Source organism: Cottoperca gobio, chromosome 24 (assembly GCF_900634415.1).
Source record: "Cottoperca gobio chromosome 24, fCotGob3.1, whole genome shotgun sequence".
Taxonomy (NCBI): Eukaryota; Metazoa; Chordata; class Actinopteri; order Perciformes; family Bovichtidae; genus Cottoperca; species Cottoperca gobio.
The window spans coordinates 19598407-19617148 of NC_041378.1; positions in this window are offsets into that span (position 1 = coordinate 19598407).

Genomic DNA, 18742 nt, shown 5'->3' on the forward strand with positions numbered 1-18742 from the left:
AGATTCAGACAAGCCTACTTACTGTTAAATTGTAAACATGTGTAAGATATGTATGTTATTGTGAGTCTGATGCTACTGTTTTACTATGTTCTATTTGCATTTAGTATTTCATGGATATGGACTCAATGCACCTTATGTATGCTTGGAAGTGTTGAGGATATTATAAACAGGGCTACGTACTGGTAATGTGGTGAACACTGTTTTATTATATTCATCTTTCTTTCTACATTAGTGGACATGGACCTGTTGGGAAAACAACTAATGTCTTTTGGTTTTAAAGATGCAACATTTTGCACTTGTGTGAAGCCTTGTCACCATAGCTTTCCTACTTTTGTGTTTGGACTGGTTGCTTTCTGCAATGAACTATGGTGATACAATTAAAGTGAAAAAAAGGGATGCACCTACCTTCCCATCTGTATGTCATGTTTGTGTCCTTGTTGTTGCGAATAAAATAAAAATAAAAACAAAAAAACATGACCATTCCTATAGTCCACAGCTAGTGGGGGAAACACTCTAAGATTTTAAAATATTGTTTGACAAAACACTAACTCCAGTTTCTGATTAGCATCTCTGGCATGGAACCAGGGAATAACTAAATTTACATTACTCACAAAGCATGATTGTCTCCCTATTTCCAAAAAGTTGGGCAAACAAAGATAACTGGACTCAACCAGTTTCTGCTTCACTGTCAAACCGTTGCCAAATGGTACAATATCACAATTGCAATCATATCATTTACTGTGACTTTTGAACCAGCACATAGTCATCATCAGGCCCAGCCCTGAGATTATTAAGAGCACTCAAGCTTAAATGTGGAAATAATCAGCAAATGGCTGAAATACTGATGTTCACTGTCTCCAGTCCAAATCTAAACAGCCGTGTACTAGACCCTTGAGGATGAGGATGAGGTGTGTGTGTGTGTGTGTGTGTGTGTGTGTGTGTGTGTGTGTGTGTGTGTGTGTGTGTTTGAGAAGGGGGCAGGTTGCCGAGCACATAATACAATCACGACACCATCTGTCACTGCAGAGGAGCCTGGGCCAGCTCTGCTCTGGTGTACTGTACACTGATCTACAAATGTGTCCATGTGGGGCCTAGCAGATGTGATCGTTGCCGACAGATGTTTACCCTTTCTATACCCACGTCAGTGGAGAGCAGATAATAGACTCAAAAATGCAGATTAACTCAGCAATTCTTTTCCTGGAATTCATTAGATGCAACTTTGCTTTAGAGACATCATAACATTATTGTAACTGTATGTTGTATATTTTAGCTTCCCGTCCCCCTGGGATCATTAAAGATTATTGATAAAGTAAGATGACAGCATGTTAAAGGCATTTCCATCTCTAACTCGCTAAAAGAATTCCACTCAGTGTAACACTATTGTGATATTGCACTTAAGTATTTGTATCTATCAATGGATCTATGTATTTTGAAAAAAGTCATGACATACTTACATAAACATGCAATAAAAACATGTTATACTGGTTATACAATACTGGTGCGATTGATGATTGATAATATAATACATTAAAACATTTTTAATATGAAATAGTCTAATATAAAATATGTATTATAATACAGATACTGCTTGTAACCACATTATAGTGTATAATAGGGTGCTATAAATAATGTGTCTATACACTGATTTTAAATGCTTAAAAAGGGGGATTTAGGTAAAGTGTTACATTTTATTATGTTTATAAAGGGCACAACAGATCACGTATTAACTTCTCCTGTTGAAGGATTTTCTGGCATTTAGAATGAATACATTTCACTCTCCCCGTGTGATGCTCGGTTTTCAGTTTATCTTCTTGCCAGTTTTACATCTGAGTGGTTATATGTGAGTTATCCATTATTGTATAGTGCTGACCTGAGGTTGTTACTGCGTGCAGTGACAGGGAGAGTTAATCCATTGCATGTAGCCATTGTTGCGTGTTGTTTCAGAGGTTTGAGGAATGGAAGCAATTTTCTGACAAGTTAATTGTAAGATTAGGGTTATCTTCCACACTTGAAGCTGCTGACCTGTTAAACGCTGCACTACAATGAACTCTATTACTATGACTCGGGATGAAGGTCTGCATACCAGCTGAAGGTATAGCAGAGGGGAAAATGTGCAGTGACATATTTATGACGCCGCTGACTTCTCAGGTTATGTTCCAGCTTTAACAAGGAAATGTTCAATGGCCTTCGGTGAGCCATGGATCCACTGTCAGCGGTGCAGTAATGTGCAATGATGATGGATATGAGCTTCAGCAATAGCAGAGCACAAATCCTAGTTTAAGTTTAGACGGGGAGAAAACTGACAGAAGGGTGTAGATAGTGAATTATACACAGAAAGAGATAATTTACATTGCAATAGCGAGAGAAGCTTATTCAATAAGCATCTCATTGTTGACATAACTGGAATGTCATAAAATTAATTCCCAGGTATCAGCCTGCATCTGAAGATGATCAGGAGTTTTAGAACTCATGCATATGGTGCTGCAGATACGGAGAGTCCCTGTCAGTTTAGCCATATCTCCTAATTTTCATGCCAAGCCTGACACACTGCTTTCAAGCTTCTCATTTTGAAAATGGTTTGGCATATACAATGACTTCAGACGGACATTTCAGGGTAACAGATCTTTAAGGGATTTTAGTTAAACATGCCACAGACACTGAGAGATGTCGCTACAGTATATTTTACTCAAGCCCTTATAGCTTTCTCATGTGTCCTAGGCGTGTACACAACATCAATCTAAACACAAAAATTCAAACGTATGAATTTCCCTGGATAGAGAGACACCACTGGATTGTTTTGATGCTTAAATCAAGGTCTTAGTACAGAGAAGGGTGTCAGTCCTCACACAGTAACTATTGAGTCACAAACAAGCTCTCAATCCCTTACATCAGAAGGAAGATGTTGAGCAGATGGGAATTTCATTTTTTAGACTCACAGCTAGCCATCTCCTCCTCACACTATCAATATAAGATGTCAAACTTGGCCCAACAGTCTGTGAGAAGTGGCAAACAGCAGCGTTTTGTCTGTTTGATTCATCCCAACACTGATTTATAGTTGCTTTAATCGTCTCACATCTTGAGTCCTGGCAGTTCTCTGCAATAGAACGACACAGTGCAGTCTGTCAGCTTCTTTCTCCTGCTTAAAGCACAGGTATTAACAGTCATAACAGACAGCTCTCAAGAGCTCAAGGAACATTACATCATTCTCATGACAATATAATGTGTGTCAACTCCCATGCAATTCAGTACAGATCAGCTGGCCAAGTTAGAAAAAGAAAAAAGAAGATAGTGCTGCCTGAAACAGCAGATGTACAAGTACAAAGACTCAACAGGAGCACCTAGAGGCTGCAATGTTAATTACACCCTACAATTATTAATCCTGATTGTGGCACAAGAGGTAAATTCAGGTGGTTATTGACAGATAATTCTGGTTTATTACAACCTGGACACTTTTTATAGTTTTGGCCATCATTTATTTTTGTTATAACCTTTTTCTCACCTAAGTATCTGCAAGTGACACATACTGTGTGGAGCATTTGGAGAACTTGTAATTCAGCTTTGTAATTCTTACTACACAGTCCAACAAATCAAGTAACACGGTGATGAGCAGTCAAATGATCAGAGAGGTTTTAAACAAACCAACAGTTTATCCATCTGCCCAGTAGCTACTTGTGTGCAGCATATCTGCTTGCCTGGCAACTTCAATATGACAAAAAGACACAGGGAAGTCACTGTGGAGCTGCTAACGTGAAAACGTTCCAGCATGTAACCCTTCAAACAAAACAAACACTTGTTTTTTAGGTTAAGTAGTGAGCTTTAGAGTTGTTAAGTATATGTTTTAACTTTGTACAGAGACAGGCTTGCTATTTCCCCTGCTTCCAGTCTTAATGCTAAGCTAAGCTAATTACTCCAGCTCAATTGTATTTACAGATCATTTAGCAGATGCTCTCCAGAGCGATTCACAGTGAACTAAGTACAGGCACAGTCTCCCTGAAGCAGCTCAAGGTTAAGTATCTTGCTCAGGGGTTCAATGGTGGCAGCCTTGGTGTTGAACTCACAACATTTGGAAGCTGTACCACTAGACCATCACTACCATCTTAACACTTATCTTACAATTGGAACCTAAAGCAAATAAATAGTATTTTGAGATAACAACATGTATACCCGCCCTCCGTTAGAGAAAGCAAGCCAAACCCGCAAACTAAAACAAAAGTTGAGAAAAACTTGAAAGGAAATGGCGTTCCACCAAACTGGAAGAATCTTCTTTAGTCTGGCTAGATAATGTTAAAACGTATAAAAAGGCTCTCTGTAATTCCAGAGCATCTTATTACTAAATTATATGCAAAGAAGACAAACCAGCACTTAAATAAACACAGTAAAGTTCCCTTAAAACATGGAATAAAGAAATACACTCAAAAAGTAAAATATATAATTAATGTAACAAATTAAGAACAACTAAAACATGCAATAATTAACTGATTTAAACCCACTGTGAAATAAAGCTACCCTCCTGAGATTAGCAGCAGACTAGCGTCTGTTCTTTTTCTATTGAGGTATCATTTATAACAGCTCTGCATGCTCTATTAGCTGCTGTTTCATCAACATTGGCCAGTTTTGAATCTTTGCAGATAGCTGAACATGTTCAATTTTGTAGAGTAATCCATCATCAATCTAATATTTGTGGTTTTGGAAACAGATACGTTTATATACTTAGTATGTTGCCTGTTGAACATGTTTGTGTTATTTATGACAACCCCTAAGGTCCACTTACTCGCTTTCAGAGCTTTTTTAGTAGAGTAGAGAGGTACAAGAAATGAGAGGAAAGGGAGACAGAGGGAATGATGGTTAACAAAGGTCCCTGGCTGGGCCACCAGAGTTTAGTCTGACACATTAATGTGATAATAAGTAGTTGTATATGGGGGAGATTGTAGACTCTTTGGTATTGGATGTGAATGGAAAAAATACCGTCCTTGAACCGAGACAGGGGTTACAGAAAGAGCTACTCTCCAAAGAGTGAAAAAAACCCCAATACTGGCCATTTGAGAAGATTAAATTGCCATTGTTTGTTGCGGTCAATATAAAGATACAAAAAAACTCTTGAGGGATGTTTTAAGGCAGCCCACGGTGACCTACATGTGTCTACAGTCAGAGTCTTCACAAAAAAGTGTTATTCAACACATGAATACTTCATATAAGCTATCCCATGGATCCTTTTATTGAAAACGCCTTAATGTGCCAGGTGTGCAGGAAGTGTAGACACCTGTAGCCCTGTTAGTGAGCTATACAACCCTGCTCATTTCCATGAAAATGCAGTTTAATGCAACAATCCATATTCATTGTGAGTAACATGGGATAAAATACTTCAGGGAAAAGATATATAAACGCAATGTTGTCAGCCAGCCAAATACTATAACTCATGTAATGAATATAGATGATGCTCGTTCATACATTTATGCAGTAGGTTTTAGAATGTAATGAATTCCGCGAGGCTCGACGCCTAGTCCCTTCTTCACTTTTATCAACGCTGCTGGGCCATGTTCATGTTGAAATAAACTTGAACTGTTTTACTAGGCAAACAAGAAGCACATTTTAACTTACAGCAAAGGCCTGAAGGGATGACGGCAGTTGTAGAGAGATGGGTCAGAGCTTTAGTAGAGAACAATATTCATGGATGGATTACTGAAAGGGCCCAAGAGATAACGGCTGAAGGATAAAGAAAAGTCTTCATCTAGTAGACAAATTAAAATTTCAAGAAATAAGTTATTGTGACACTCTCAAAGGGAGGATTTTTTTACAGGCCTATTGACACCATGCAATATGGACCCTCCAAGTCTAGCACATTCATTTGGCAGAAACTTTTGTCCAAAGTGATTACTTTTGTTCGCATACTTGGCCAGGCTGGGGAAAGGGCTAAACCAGGTCTTGGTACATCCCAAATTGAACAAAACATTTACCTAAACAAATAGACTTTATCATGGTGTCACCATTACAGCTGTGAAGCGTTATAGATTCATAGATTTCTCGCTTGGCTAATAAATTAAAAAATCCGATCAGGTATCTTTTAAACTTGATTCATCAGAGTCAATCGAGGCTCTGGAAAGTTTCATTGATGTGTGATATCAAGGCATGTGGAAAATGAAGACTCGTCATGAATCTCCGAGACCCAAAAAGTCCTGTATCGGTCACTATCTTCCTACAGTGTGGGGAACAAACCATGGAAGTAGAGATATCCCTGATATAGTCAATACATGTGAGACAAGTTGGATATACTGATTGAGCTGCAGAAAGGTCTCCCTGACCTGAACTTTGTAATTCAGACAAGCTCAAATTGATGAACTGAGGGAAGAGAATGAGTCATTGTGAGCTTCTGTGGCTACTATTCAGAGAACAATGGAGAATGTCATGAAAGAAAACAAACGTGCAAATGTGCAGAGCAGATCGATTCAGGAAAAAAAAAATTCTTTCTGTGAGAGACAATAACGGCACATAGTGAACCAATTATGTGCCGGCAATTAAGATTATCCCAGGAATCAGTACAGAATATTTCCTTCTCAAGGGTCCATAGGCTGGGAAAGAGGGAGAGGAATAAAATGTGCCCCATCATCGTTCGGTTCAAGCATTTTGGATGATTGATCAATTTCCAATGGAGATCAATGAGAGGCGGCAAAAGTAATTTCTATCCTGAGATACAAAGATTGAGACATCACGCTGTGGTTGTTTTGAAGTTTGACTGCCTGTCTGTCTGTTTTATCTTTTAAAATGAAATGATACACTCTCAGTACATAAATCCAACACAACCTAGTCACACAGACTTCATTAGTTCACACTTGTCAAAGAAAGGTTTACATATTGCTCATGTGAATGTGAACAGTTTGGTAAATAAGGTGGATGAGATAATATTTGTTGTCCAGAAGAGTCATCTGCATGTGCTGAGACTTCTGTTGACTGAACGGTAACAAATGGACCAATTGAAGTGAAGGTATGCAATATAAGGAGGGAAGGACAGGAACAGAAGAGAAGCTGGTGTTGTATTATATATTCAAGAGCATCTGCTGTTCAAAGTGCAGGGTGATTTATGTGTAAATAGACTAGAGATCCTGTGATACTTTAATTTGATGTGTTTATACACCGACAAAATCAAACACAATATACCTGGATTAATTATGTAAAAGCATTGATCTTACTCTGGATAAAAGGATGGAATTATTCATTTTAATGTTGACTGGAAAAGTAGTTTTGTTCACATCCGAGTGACTAAGTTCACTCAATAGAGTCGTAATCTATTTCAAATGGTACAGGATACCACACGGTCCTCAAGAAACACATTAGGACATAGAACTGAAAGCATTATTGATCTGAAATTCTGTAATGCTCCGAATAAATGCTAAAATACTAAAACTGCCCTGTTATCTTGGCCGGATAATGATATTGTGTGCATTACTAAATACACTAAAGTGTCAAAAAGATCTCCTAGAGCGACTATAAGACAGAGTTTTAAATATTTTAGCTTAGAAGACTAGACCGCTGCTCCATGGAACCGTGTGTATTTTGAGGATGATTTGGATTGTGCTGTTAATTGTTTTACAAAATTGTTTACAGGTGTTGTTTTGCACCATGCTTCTATAAGGAAAAGTACAATTAAAGCCGCCATCCCCCTGGATTCACCAACAACTAAGAGAAGCAATATCTCACATGGTTGAGACAAAAGCAGTAGCATCTAGGTCAGGGGTCGGGAACCTTTTTGGCTGGGAGAGCCATAAAAGCCAAATATTTTTTTTATGTATTTCCTTGAGAGCCATATAAATTTGAATGCTACTTTATGCGTGCATTTTTTAATATAACACGTCTCCGAGTACTAATAGAGGTATCAGCGTTTCATTGAACAGGAGCTCTTTTATTAAATAAACTAAACGTTTACGTTATTTATCTCATTTATGTGCACGTTTCAGTGTTTACTGCACGGGTGTCAAACTCAAGGCAATTATATCCGACCCGCGAGAAAATATCATATGTCTGTCATAACTGGCCCGCCGGTTTTAGTAATTAAATCAATGCATGGCACAACCACGGGGAAAGACATTTGAGGAAGAATCTAAATATGTGAATGAAATGAAAGTTTTTGGAAGCAAAGGGAAACACACCACAGATCTCTGGGACGATGTGAGCTGGCCTGTTTGTGCGACATAACGAAGCATCTCACTGTTAAACCTGCAGCTTCAGGGCCGTGTGATCACGGACATGTATGATGCAGTGAGAGCGTTCCAAGCCGAGCTGCCTGTGGGAGACTCTGATGCAGAAGGAAACTTTGGTCACTGCGTGTTTCCAAACACTGACAAACATCTCCACCGCTGCGTTCTCATTCAAGTGATTTTGAGCGATGCTCTCTCTCAGCATGTCGCTGGGTCATATCATAAAATCTTGTGTTCAGGCGGTTTTGGTTCGATTGTTTGGTCTGCACCAGACGAACCAAACCAGACTAACCAGGCAAACGAGTTGGTTTTAACCAAACCAAACATGTTACCATGTAAGTGCGAGTACACTTTGTAGTTACCACATTTGTAGTAACTTTTAGGTCATTACTCCAATATGCTGATCTCTACTCATTGTCACTGGCCTATTACTGTACATGGACCTTGTAAATGTGTTATTGTCATTTTTTACATGTGTTTTATATAGTTTTTCATCCACATGCGGCTCTTTAACCCCTCTGCAGTGGCACCCTGAAGCTTTGACAAAAAAAAAACATGGAAATAAATAACATTATTTTTATGTATTTTTTTGTTGCACAGTGGACAATCTTTCAAAGGGAACATCTCTTATCTTGAAGTTCGAGGTGATATTGTGACACTGAAATACATTTAATAAAATTTTTACATTTCATCCACTAAAATATGCGTCACATTCTACTGTGTGGAAGGGCGCCTTTCCCTGCAGGTGACTAATCTTGAGTTTCCGACCCCCGGCTAACTCTGTAAGCTAACAATGGATACAACTAAAAAAAGAAAAGTCTCGGAGGAAAAAAGAGCTTAATTCTGCGTGGACACATACATTTGCTTTTACTGCCAACGATGCTGGTTTGGTGTAAAAATATCAGAGCATCTATTTTCGGACTTCAAAAACAAAGATGAAGTTGTTCAGAAAATTTGAGATATGTCTCTCTCTGCAAAGACCGTCAAGGACAGGGCCATTAAAATGGCAACACACATCACCAAACAGCAAATTGAGGACATCAATTCAGCTGAAGCATATTCAATCACCTGTGATGAGTCAAGTGATGTAAATGATGTTGAACAGACAGCGCTGTTATGCAGGTATGTGAACTCTGATCTGGTGCAGGAAGAAATAATTGAGTTGATACCGCTAAAAGAGTTTGGTGTTGTCCTAATAACAATATAATCTCAACAGTTTCCTTTGTATTTCTGTAATTTCATAAATGCAACAAATATAGTATAACTATATATAGTATACAACTTAATCTGTGTTATGAAATATGTGTTGCGGCTCCAGACACATTTTATTTGGTGGAAGAGGTGGCAAAATGGCTCTTTTGATAGTAAAGGTTGCCGACCCCTGGGTTAGACCCTAATTCTTTTGCTGGTCTAAACTGGAATTGGCCTCCCCCTCTTTTCACTGGATGAATCAGCATGACCCCAAACATTAGGTGTTGATCCAGGTGGAACACTGTGATGTTCATGTGGTTTTGGTTGGAACTTTGACAGCAGTTCTTTCACATCTCAGTCCAGCAATAAATGTTTATTTTGGATTTAATCTCAAGCCAAGATAACAATCTCTTCCTAACCATAACTCCATTTTAAAGTTGCATTATGTGAAACATATTGTAGTTGAAATTCATTGAAAGATGAAAGCCTAGAATCCCATTTCCTTATCCTGCAATATAAAAGCTATGACAGAGGTATGACAATGTAATGGTCACACTGACAGAAGTGATGGCTTTATTTGAGTGTGGTAACAATAGAACAGTGGCACTGTATTCATCTGACAGCTGCTTTAAATCTAAACAGTGAAATATCTCTGTTCCTTTGACATTTAATAGAACCTTTTTCTGCACAAATGTCTGCTGAAATTTTCAAAAACAGAAACAAGAAACCATAGTTCTAATTATATTTATTACATTCGATTGAAAGGTCGTCTGTTAAAACTTTGAAGTCGACTGACATTAGTAGCGTTAAGGTGCATATTAACACGCATACACAATATTATGGCATTATCATTTAAACCCCCCCCCCAAAAACAAAATACATCTGATCCATGGCTAAGGAGAAATTTGAAGTAGAACCAAGACAAAAGCCAGGAGTAAGATTCTTACAAAGCCCTCACTAAACTTAACAGGATAATAAAAAGTATTTTCAATTACTGAAACTCTGTAGGTCAGCAACCTTTTCCACTCCTGCTGTATCTCAAACTGTAAAAGCCAATAACCCGAATCTCCTGATCAGTTTGACTGATGTCAGCAGACGGCATTATTATGATCGAGCATTATGCATGTTTGTGTGAGTAGTAAGCAGAGAATAATTGGTTCTGCAGTATAACCATAAAAGTGTCTGATATTTTGAATCTAAAATCTGAATGAGTAGCAGTAATGCACCGCGTGCCTCGTCTGGCTCCAGACCTTTCAATCCGCCTGCTCCACAGAGCTGACTGATTTGTCTGGCTGCTGAATAATATTCTTAAATTTGATATGACCTTGATTAACAAGTTTATTTTACATAAATGGCATGTCTGCATAATATCGGCCGACATAAAGCTGTAGATTGTTTTTACTTTGCTCCGCTCCACTCTTAAAACACTGGTAAGGCTACGCATCAGTCTCGACTTAAAATAGCATTAGATTCAGGCAATTGAGATGGTCTCTAGTGATTGGTTAGGGAAAATGTAATCCCCTGTTCCCCATCGGTAAGAGCGGAGGCAATCATAATAATAATAATAATAATAATAATAATAATAATAATAATAATAATAATAATAATAATAATAAACTTTATTTCACAGCAAAAACATAACAATTAGTACAAGATTAGACATTTACAGTACAATAATCACAGTGTTGATGTAAATGAGTCTGATGTACCATTATAAAAATAGCATAATTAAAATAGCAGATAAAATAGAAGATAAAATAGAATAAAAACAGAGAAACTTCCTCTTTTTCCCGTGGTAACACAGTCTATTTGATCTCAGGCTTTTCAAAAATACACACTCTGAATTTGATCTCAGTTACCTTTACACATTCAATGTTAAACCAGGTATAGCAACTATTAATGAAATCATTTAAATTAGTTTAAAGTGGCATAGAGTAGCAGCATTAACAAATAATAATAATAATAATAATAATAATAGTAATAATTCACCATTAAAAGGTTAAGATAAAAATATCTAAAATATCACCATTAAAAGGCTAAGATAAAACGATATAAATAATATCACCATTAAAGGCAATGATAGACTGTATATGGAAATGTAACAGGTTGACAACATGCCCTACAGATAATAATTAGTAGCCGTCATTTTATGTTTTAACCTTAAAAGCAATAGTGAAAGTAATTGTATTTCTTGAGTACAATTGAGAGGTAATTTACATGAGTATTTTCATTGTATGTCAATTGACACTTTAAGACAATTCAGTGCACTCATGCAATTAGATCAGAGAACAATAGTTTGTCTTCAAACGTGACAATGTAACTGCTTATGCTGGACACTTCCAGGCAATCATGTCCTTCTATAGAAATTAAGTGCAATCAAGCAAATTAACAAATATTATTATATATATATATATATAAATATATTTTCACAAATATTTGTAGCACTTATTTGTAGGACACTGAAAGGACATCTTCAACACTAACATCAAAAGAGAACACAACTCGCAAGCTTTATAAGTCCTTAGTCACTACAGTAAGGTCTTACTCAGTTGCAGTTCTTTCTAAAGCCTCATTAGGATTAGTAGGATGAGTAATTTGGGTTCCTAAACTGTGAAACATTCAACTTAAAAGACTCTTGTCTTAGATGTTCAGACCTTGAAAGCATAGTGCAAACTTTTTTTAGGCTGAGAGAATTTCTTCTATTATTCTTGAAATCAGCACCTTTACTTTCAGAGCTCTGCAGCCTGTCAGCTTGTTTCACCTGCGTTCACTGTCAATTGAACAAACTTTTAACAGCCCAATTCTCCAAACTCTCACTCAACTGTGAAGTTAAAGAGGCAATCACAGCTGGGCTGACAAGAGGAAGATTCATAAAGCCAAAGAAATGCCAGGTGATCAAACGTAACCTTCTCAACACAGGAACATTGTTGTCTCTATTTTTTGGTGAATCATTCCAAATCAACCTGCTGGGAGGGCGGTTTTTCCTTCCTTCAGCTGCTGGATGAAGTAAAAAAAAATAAAGAGCAGCAAATAGCTGCCAACACAAAAAAACACAAACTTGGTAAAGGGAAAGCCAGGAGTGAGGCAAGCAAGGAGAGGAAGAGACAGCGAGACAGCATTGGACACACGGGTAGAGAGGAGACCCATGACAAACTCCAGTGAAGCCCATGCGGAGGTGGCAAAAGGTGCAGTTCCTCAAATGGCCACCTAAGGCTGGCTCCAAAAGGAAGTAATATCCATTCACCCAAATGTTAAGATGGCCAACTTTACAGCAGAAATGAACATGTTTATGGTGCAAAAAAATGTATTGGTTTGAATTATATTAGTGCTTAAAGTTATGCATAATTAAGGGTGTGGCTGCTTTGAGTGACAGGTGGGTGTCGTCACTGTTGGCTAGCCGCTAGCTGTCTGCTCTGCTTGGTGGCTCCGGGCGACTCAGTTTATCCGTGCACAGAACTTGACCTCTCACTGTGTTTTTAATGTTGATGCATTTTGGAGAATTGTTCATGAAAATATCGGACTAATAATATGGCAACAGACCGTCCAAGATTAGCATTGGAACATAAAGGTCTTATGCAATGTTAACGTTAAACTTTTGATTAACACCTGATTACTATGATGTCATCCATCTTTGCAAAATCACAAATAAATGATTGCAATCTACAGTCAGATTTGAATGTGAAATATGACATTTTGACAAAAGGAATGCAAATATGAATAGAACTTATTGAAATGTGAACCAGAAGTTATTATATAATAAGTAAAAGGACATAAAACACAAAAAGATGGACAACATTTAAAATGTAAAAGTCAACACATTTAGTCAAATGAAATGAGAGAGGTGGTAACAGCTAAGCCCTGCACGCTGAAGTTGCCTCCCAAGGTCTCTGCAGCTCTCTGGGCTCCACGCTGAGCAAAGCTGTCTCATATGATCCACACTGTGAATATGGCAGGAAATAAATTAGCGTAATAAAGGTTTCAGGTAATAAAAAACATATCATTAACTATAAGGGGTGGCTCAGTTTTTTATGTTTACAATACTATTACTACATTACTAATAAATCCAATTTGAGGATTAAATGGAACAAGGAAGCAACACCTCAAAATAAAGATGACAGTCTACATACATTTTTGTTTTTGTCCTTTGAAGACTTTGTCTAAACTTAAGTAGCTTCTTACAGTTTGTTATGCTGTGTGTAGCATAGAACAAGGACCGACACACTGAAATAAATAAACATCATGTAACAAATATAAAAGTGTTCTTCTTTCCCAACAGCTATATTCAAGAAAATAATCTGGCGCAGCGCTGTCGATAGCAGTACACATTAGTGACTGTCCCCGCAGTCTCCTGTCAAGGTCTAAATGTAACACATTATGCACCGATGCATCTGCACTGAGACTCAAAGAATAGATTTTCAAATATTTTGTTTGCCGCAAAAATGCCTCAATAATAATTATGGCTATGCAAGCCAGTATCAATTAAACATCGATGGTAAGAACACTAATTAGCTACAATCATATGTGACTTAGCTTGCTAAAATGTATTTATTAAAAGTATAATCAAGTGACAACAAATAAACAACTGGGAACTAAAGTCATGTAAAAATGAAGTAGTCTTACTGTATAAAGTATAAAAGTCAACTTTAAGAGTACAGAAACATACAGTGTTCAGAAACCCTTAGAGACTAGAGAGACAGACAATTCAAATAGTCCTTTTTTAGAGAGCGCTAGATTGGAACTCTCAGTCACTGCTGACAGGAGATGTCAGACTCACGGCTTTGACTATGCAGACACAATTTCACTGTCAGCTCCTACCTACATGATGGGATGACTCTGTCACTGGGAACACAAATGTGGGAAAACTTCCAGTATTTGTCTGTGTTAGTTTCACACTCCAGTAAAGCGGTGACATTTCTTATGCCTCTATTCCATCATTTCTAAGGCTACATTTGATAAACTGCATTGCATGTAGGTTCTGTTTTGGGAACAAAGACAATGTGAAGAGATGATTGGCTTTGCTCTGCTGTCCTCATTTTCCATTTCTGTTCAGAAAAAGATCAGAAACCTGCCGATTTCCAATCACACTAATTACACATTCAGGTGTGAACACGTTGCACAGCCATTCACTTCAGTACCATCTCTGTTTATTGATTTAGATCTAGTATGTCAATGCTGCAAAGACTCTGATAAGACCCGGACCGATTCATAAGCACTACTTGGCATTTCCAATCAGGTGGAGAGATAAGGCAACAAAGGACGGTAACTTTGTCAGAGCTTTGTAAACCCCCGCACTGCTGTCCACCTTCTCTCCATGTGGGAAGATAAGGCTTGGCAGGCCAGTGCGATTGGTCAGGATGTTATGAGCCATTCCATTCTGCCATATTGAACCTTTATTGGCTCCTTTATTGTTATTTTCATACGTGTTGAGGGGTTCAAATAATAGTTTGAGCTGTGCAACAAAGGTAAAGTGAAGCTGCTTCTTGCATTAAGCTATCAATTAGGTTGGAGAGGCAGTGCAAAACTATTTTGTTGATGGTGGATATTGGGATCAGTTACTTGTATTCATCCAGCTGAAGAAGTGGGCAGCAGGGACCCTCAGTCAGTCATTTGAAATGAATCAAATCACGTTTATTTGTCAAATACAACGTACAACGTGTAGTAAAATTATTTTGTACCTAACTCCAGAAACCAAAAACACTACTGGAAAAATAAAAAGAATATAGAATAAAACTCTTCCAATAGATCTCCTGCATATAAATCCTATCTGTCCAAATGTGTAGCTTCTCAAAGGTCGCTGCAGCAGTCACCTTCTTTCCATTTGTCCAGACAGTTTCTATAGGCTAGCCTTATATAAGCTCTTACATTTATTCAAAAATGATTAGGCCAATTTAGTGTTGTTAACAGTTTGTATTTCAATGTAAGCAAATGAGACTCTGTACCACCCTTGACATTTATTTGACAGTTATAATGACAGTTGCATCACCAACGGTGCAAAAAAATAAATAAAATATCATCGCGTGAATTTCCATGAGATCAATATGACTATGTACGGCCAAAATAGGCAATCATATTTTCTTTTCCTTTTGTGTAATTTATATAATAATCTTTTTAAACTAAAATACAGACAATTAGTAAAAGTCAGGTACCAGCATCATTGTATTATTTTATTCAATAAAGTAACTGATTGTGACTGCATGCTCATTGCAGGCTGCTCTCTGGTGGCATACGTGACTCCTTGTCGGCTGCTAGTGTTAGCCTTGAAGTTTGAATAAAAAGTGTTGATCTCTTCGGCCTGGATGGGATTGTTTTGAGGTGATTGTGATTCCAGTTTTGTTTTTAACTTGTATTTATTCATGGGGGAGTTTCATTGATAGCAATTCTCACATTCACACCTGGAAGCTGCCCAGGGTCTTGCTTAAGGGCACATCAGTGTTGGATGCTTACTACTTCCGAAACACATTCATTTTTACTAAAACATTACTATTTTAAACATTTCTCCACATTTGCAAAGGGGGTAATTCCCCCCCCCTGCGTTTTTAAATACACTATACTCTGTTCTAATAAACCCCTACATCTCTCAGTAATTTTCCTTTTCAATCTGTGATAAAATAGTTAAATTGTAAAGTGAATAAAGCGCTCCATTTCCTTATTCCCAGACCGTAACTAAAACAACACTTTATTATTCACGTTAATATTTCAGGATTCATTTGCGACAGAATGGTTCCAGCAAAAGAAAGGCCAAAGAGGAGGTTTATAGATGTGGTGATTTATCTTGTCTAAGTCTTACTTATTATTTAAAGAAATAGATGAACATTAACAACTTAACTGTTTCAAGAAATTACATCTCTGCGTCTACTTATGCTGTTGTCAAAGGGGGTAAAAACGACTCCCCCTCCCTATGGTTCTAGGGGTAATGCTATACTGGCAATTATAGTTTTAAATAGTAAGATTTGAGCAAAAATGCATAAAGGAGTCTGTACGAGTCCAGACGAGTAGAGCTCCAAGCTACCTACCCAGTTCTCCTCCATGACCTTCATCCCCTGGGTCCTTCCCTGCACAGGCGTGAGAGTGTTTATGTGGAAGTGTTTTAAATAGTAGGGTTTTAGCGAAAATGCATGTGTTATGTGGAAAGTAGTGATCATATGACGGATGTTTTAAAATAGATTTGCTGTTTTAACGCAGCCCCCATCTACTTTAATGCATCAAGACTTTCTCTCCGTTTTGGATTCTCAACGATATGCACCACAGCCTCACAGAGCGACTAAAGTGGTTTTAGACTCTTATGTGACTAATAACTATAAGCAGTATGTACTATTTACTAATCTTTACTGTGTTTTACTCGGACTGGTAGGCTGATGAAGCTGATAGTTCTGCAAAGACTGAGCGTTGATGGGGAGGTGGAGGGGCATGCGTAACGCTTGCATTAAGTACTAACAGCAGAGAGAGAATCATATTTAAAAAGAGCCAGCAGCAAGATAATAAGTTAACAATGTAGGAGTGTCGATGTGCTATTAGATAGATGGGACAAGCTGATGAGAACAGCTGATATCACATTTGACAGCCCCAGAACATGAGAGCAAGAATTTGCATGAGGAGAGAATGACACAATGTATGAGAAATAAACTACAGGCCTAAGCATGCACGCTAGAGCTTCATTTCAGCAGATGAAAAATGCTTTTGACAACTGCAACTTTTTGAAGAATGTTTTCATGAGGGATGATTATGAACCCTGTGGCAATCATCATATACAATCATATTTACTGGTATATCTCCAGTGTCAGAAGAGGAGCGATCTAAACGTCTACACATTATTGAGTAAGATAGCACATGCTGTCAAACATCCAACTACTTTCATAATTAAAGTGTCAATGTGACATTTGCAAATGCTGTCAAGTGGAGAATCACATTCCCTGCCCACTGAACACAAATGACAATTTTCAAAGGTCTTCTCACACATTCAAGTTTCAAAGGATATTTTATTGGATTTACAGTTTTTTCTTTATCATGGCGCAGATCTTTGCATGGTGCTGTTTTTTCCTATGAATCATCTCAACTTGGTTGTTGTGTTGAACCATGATGGCAGTAAAGAAGTGTGGCAGTGGGCAGCTGGTGGAGAGATGGGAGTGTCTCAGTTGGAGATCCGACAGCTGGACATAATCAGGTAATCAGTCAATTAATATAAGCATGGTGGTAACCTGGTTCTGCCCTCGCAAACTACTAGGCGTCTGCTCAATTCAGACCAGTGTCTACCATTTACAGACAGACAGGTGGAGCGGTTTAATAAGACGCTAAAGAACTTGGTTTGTAAGTTTGTTCACGATGATAGCTGTAATTTAGATGAATGGTTAGCCCCTCTGTTGTTTGCAGTACCTCAGGCCTCCACAGGGTTTTCTCTCACAGTGTGGTGCGGCGGTGGACCAAAATGCATAATTCAAGTTTAACAAAGGACAAGCTTTATTTAAACAAAGCAGAACAAAACAAAAAGGTACAAAGCAACAACTGAGGGAGTAGCTATTAAATACAAAAGGTAAAAAAGGAAACTGAAAACACAAACCAGGAAAGACACGGGGGAGCACGAGGAAGCACCGAGTAACATGGCTGACAAACAGACCAGGAACAAATGGGACAGACAGGGATATATACACAGACACTAATCAAGGGAACGAGACACAGCTGGAGGAAAAAGACAAACACAAGGGCAGGGTGAATGGATACAGGAGGATCAAATCAACAATCGCAGAGGGAGGAAAAAACAGGAAGTAAAATGAGACATGACACAAGGGGAAGTGGACATTTCAAAAATAAAACAGGAAGTAGAAACCAAAGATCATGACAGTTGTTCAGCAGGAAAGCTTGGGGTGTCTTGGATCTGGTTAAGGAAAACTCGGAGGAGGGTTCGAGCACCAGCAAAAATGAATTTCAATACTTCCTGGACATGAGTGCAAAACTCCTTTCACTTGGGCAGTTGTCATGGGAGAATTTGCTCTAGGCCCAGCAACGTCAACAGCGCCTGTACACCAGAGGGTGGCAACTGAGACAAATTCCACCGGGGATAGTACATTTATTACTCCCATCCTCTAGCCTTCGTGATCACACGGCGAATCAGGGACGTTGATTATGAGGTGGTGCGACCGGATAGGGAGTTTGCCGATGTGTTCTCCCCCCTTCCAGGGTGCACAACTCTCATACACCATCACATAGAAAAGCCCCCTGGCTAGTGACGGTGCGATCACTGCCCTATCGATTGCCTAAACTCATGGAAAATTGTTCAGGCAGAGCTTCAGGCCATGCTAGAGATGGGGGTAATTGAGGAGTCCAGCAGTGACTGGTGCTGCTCCGTCGTGCTGGTAGGCAAGTGTGAC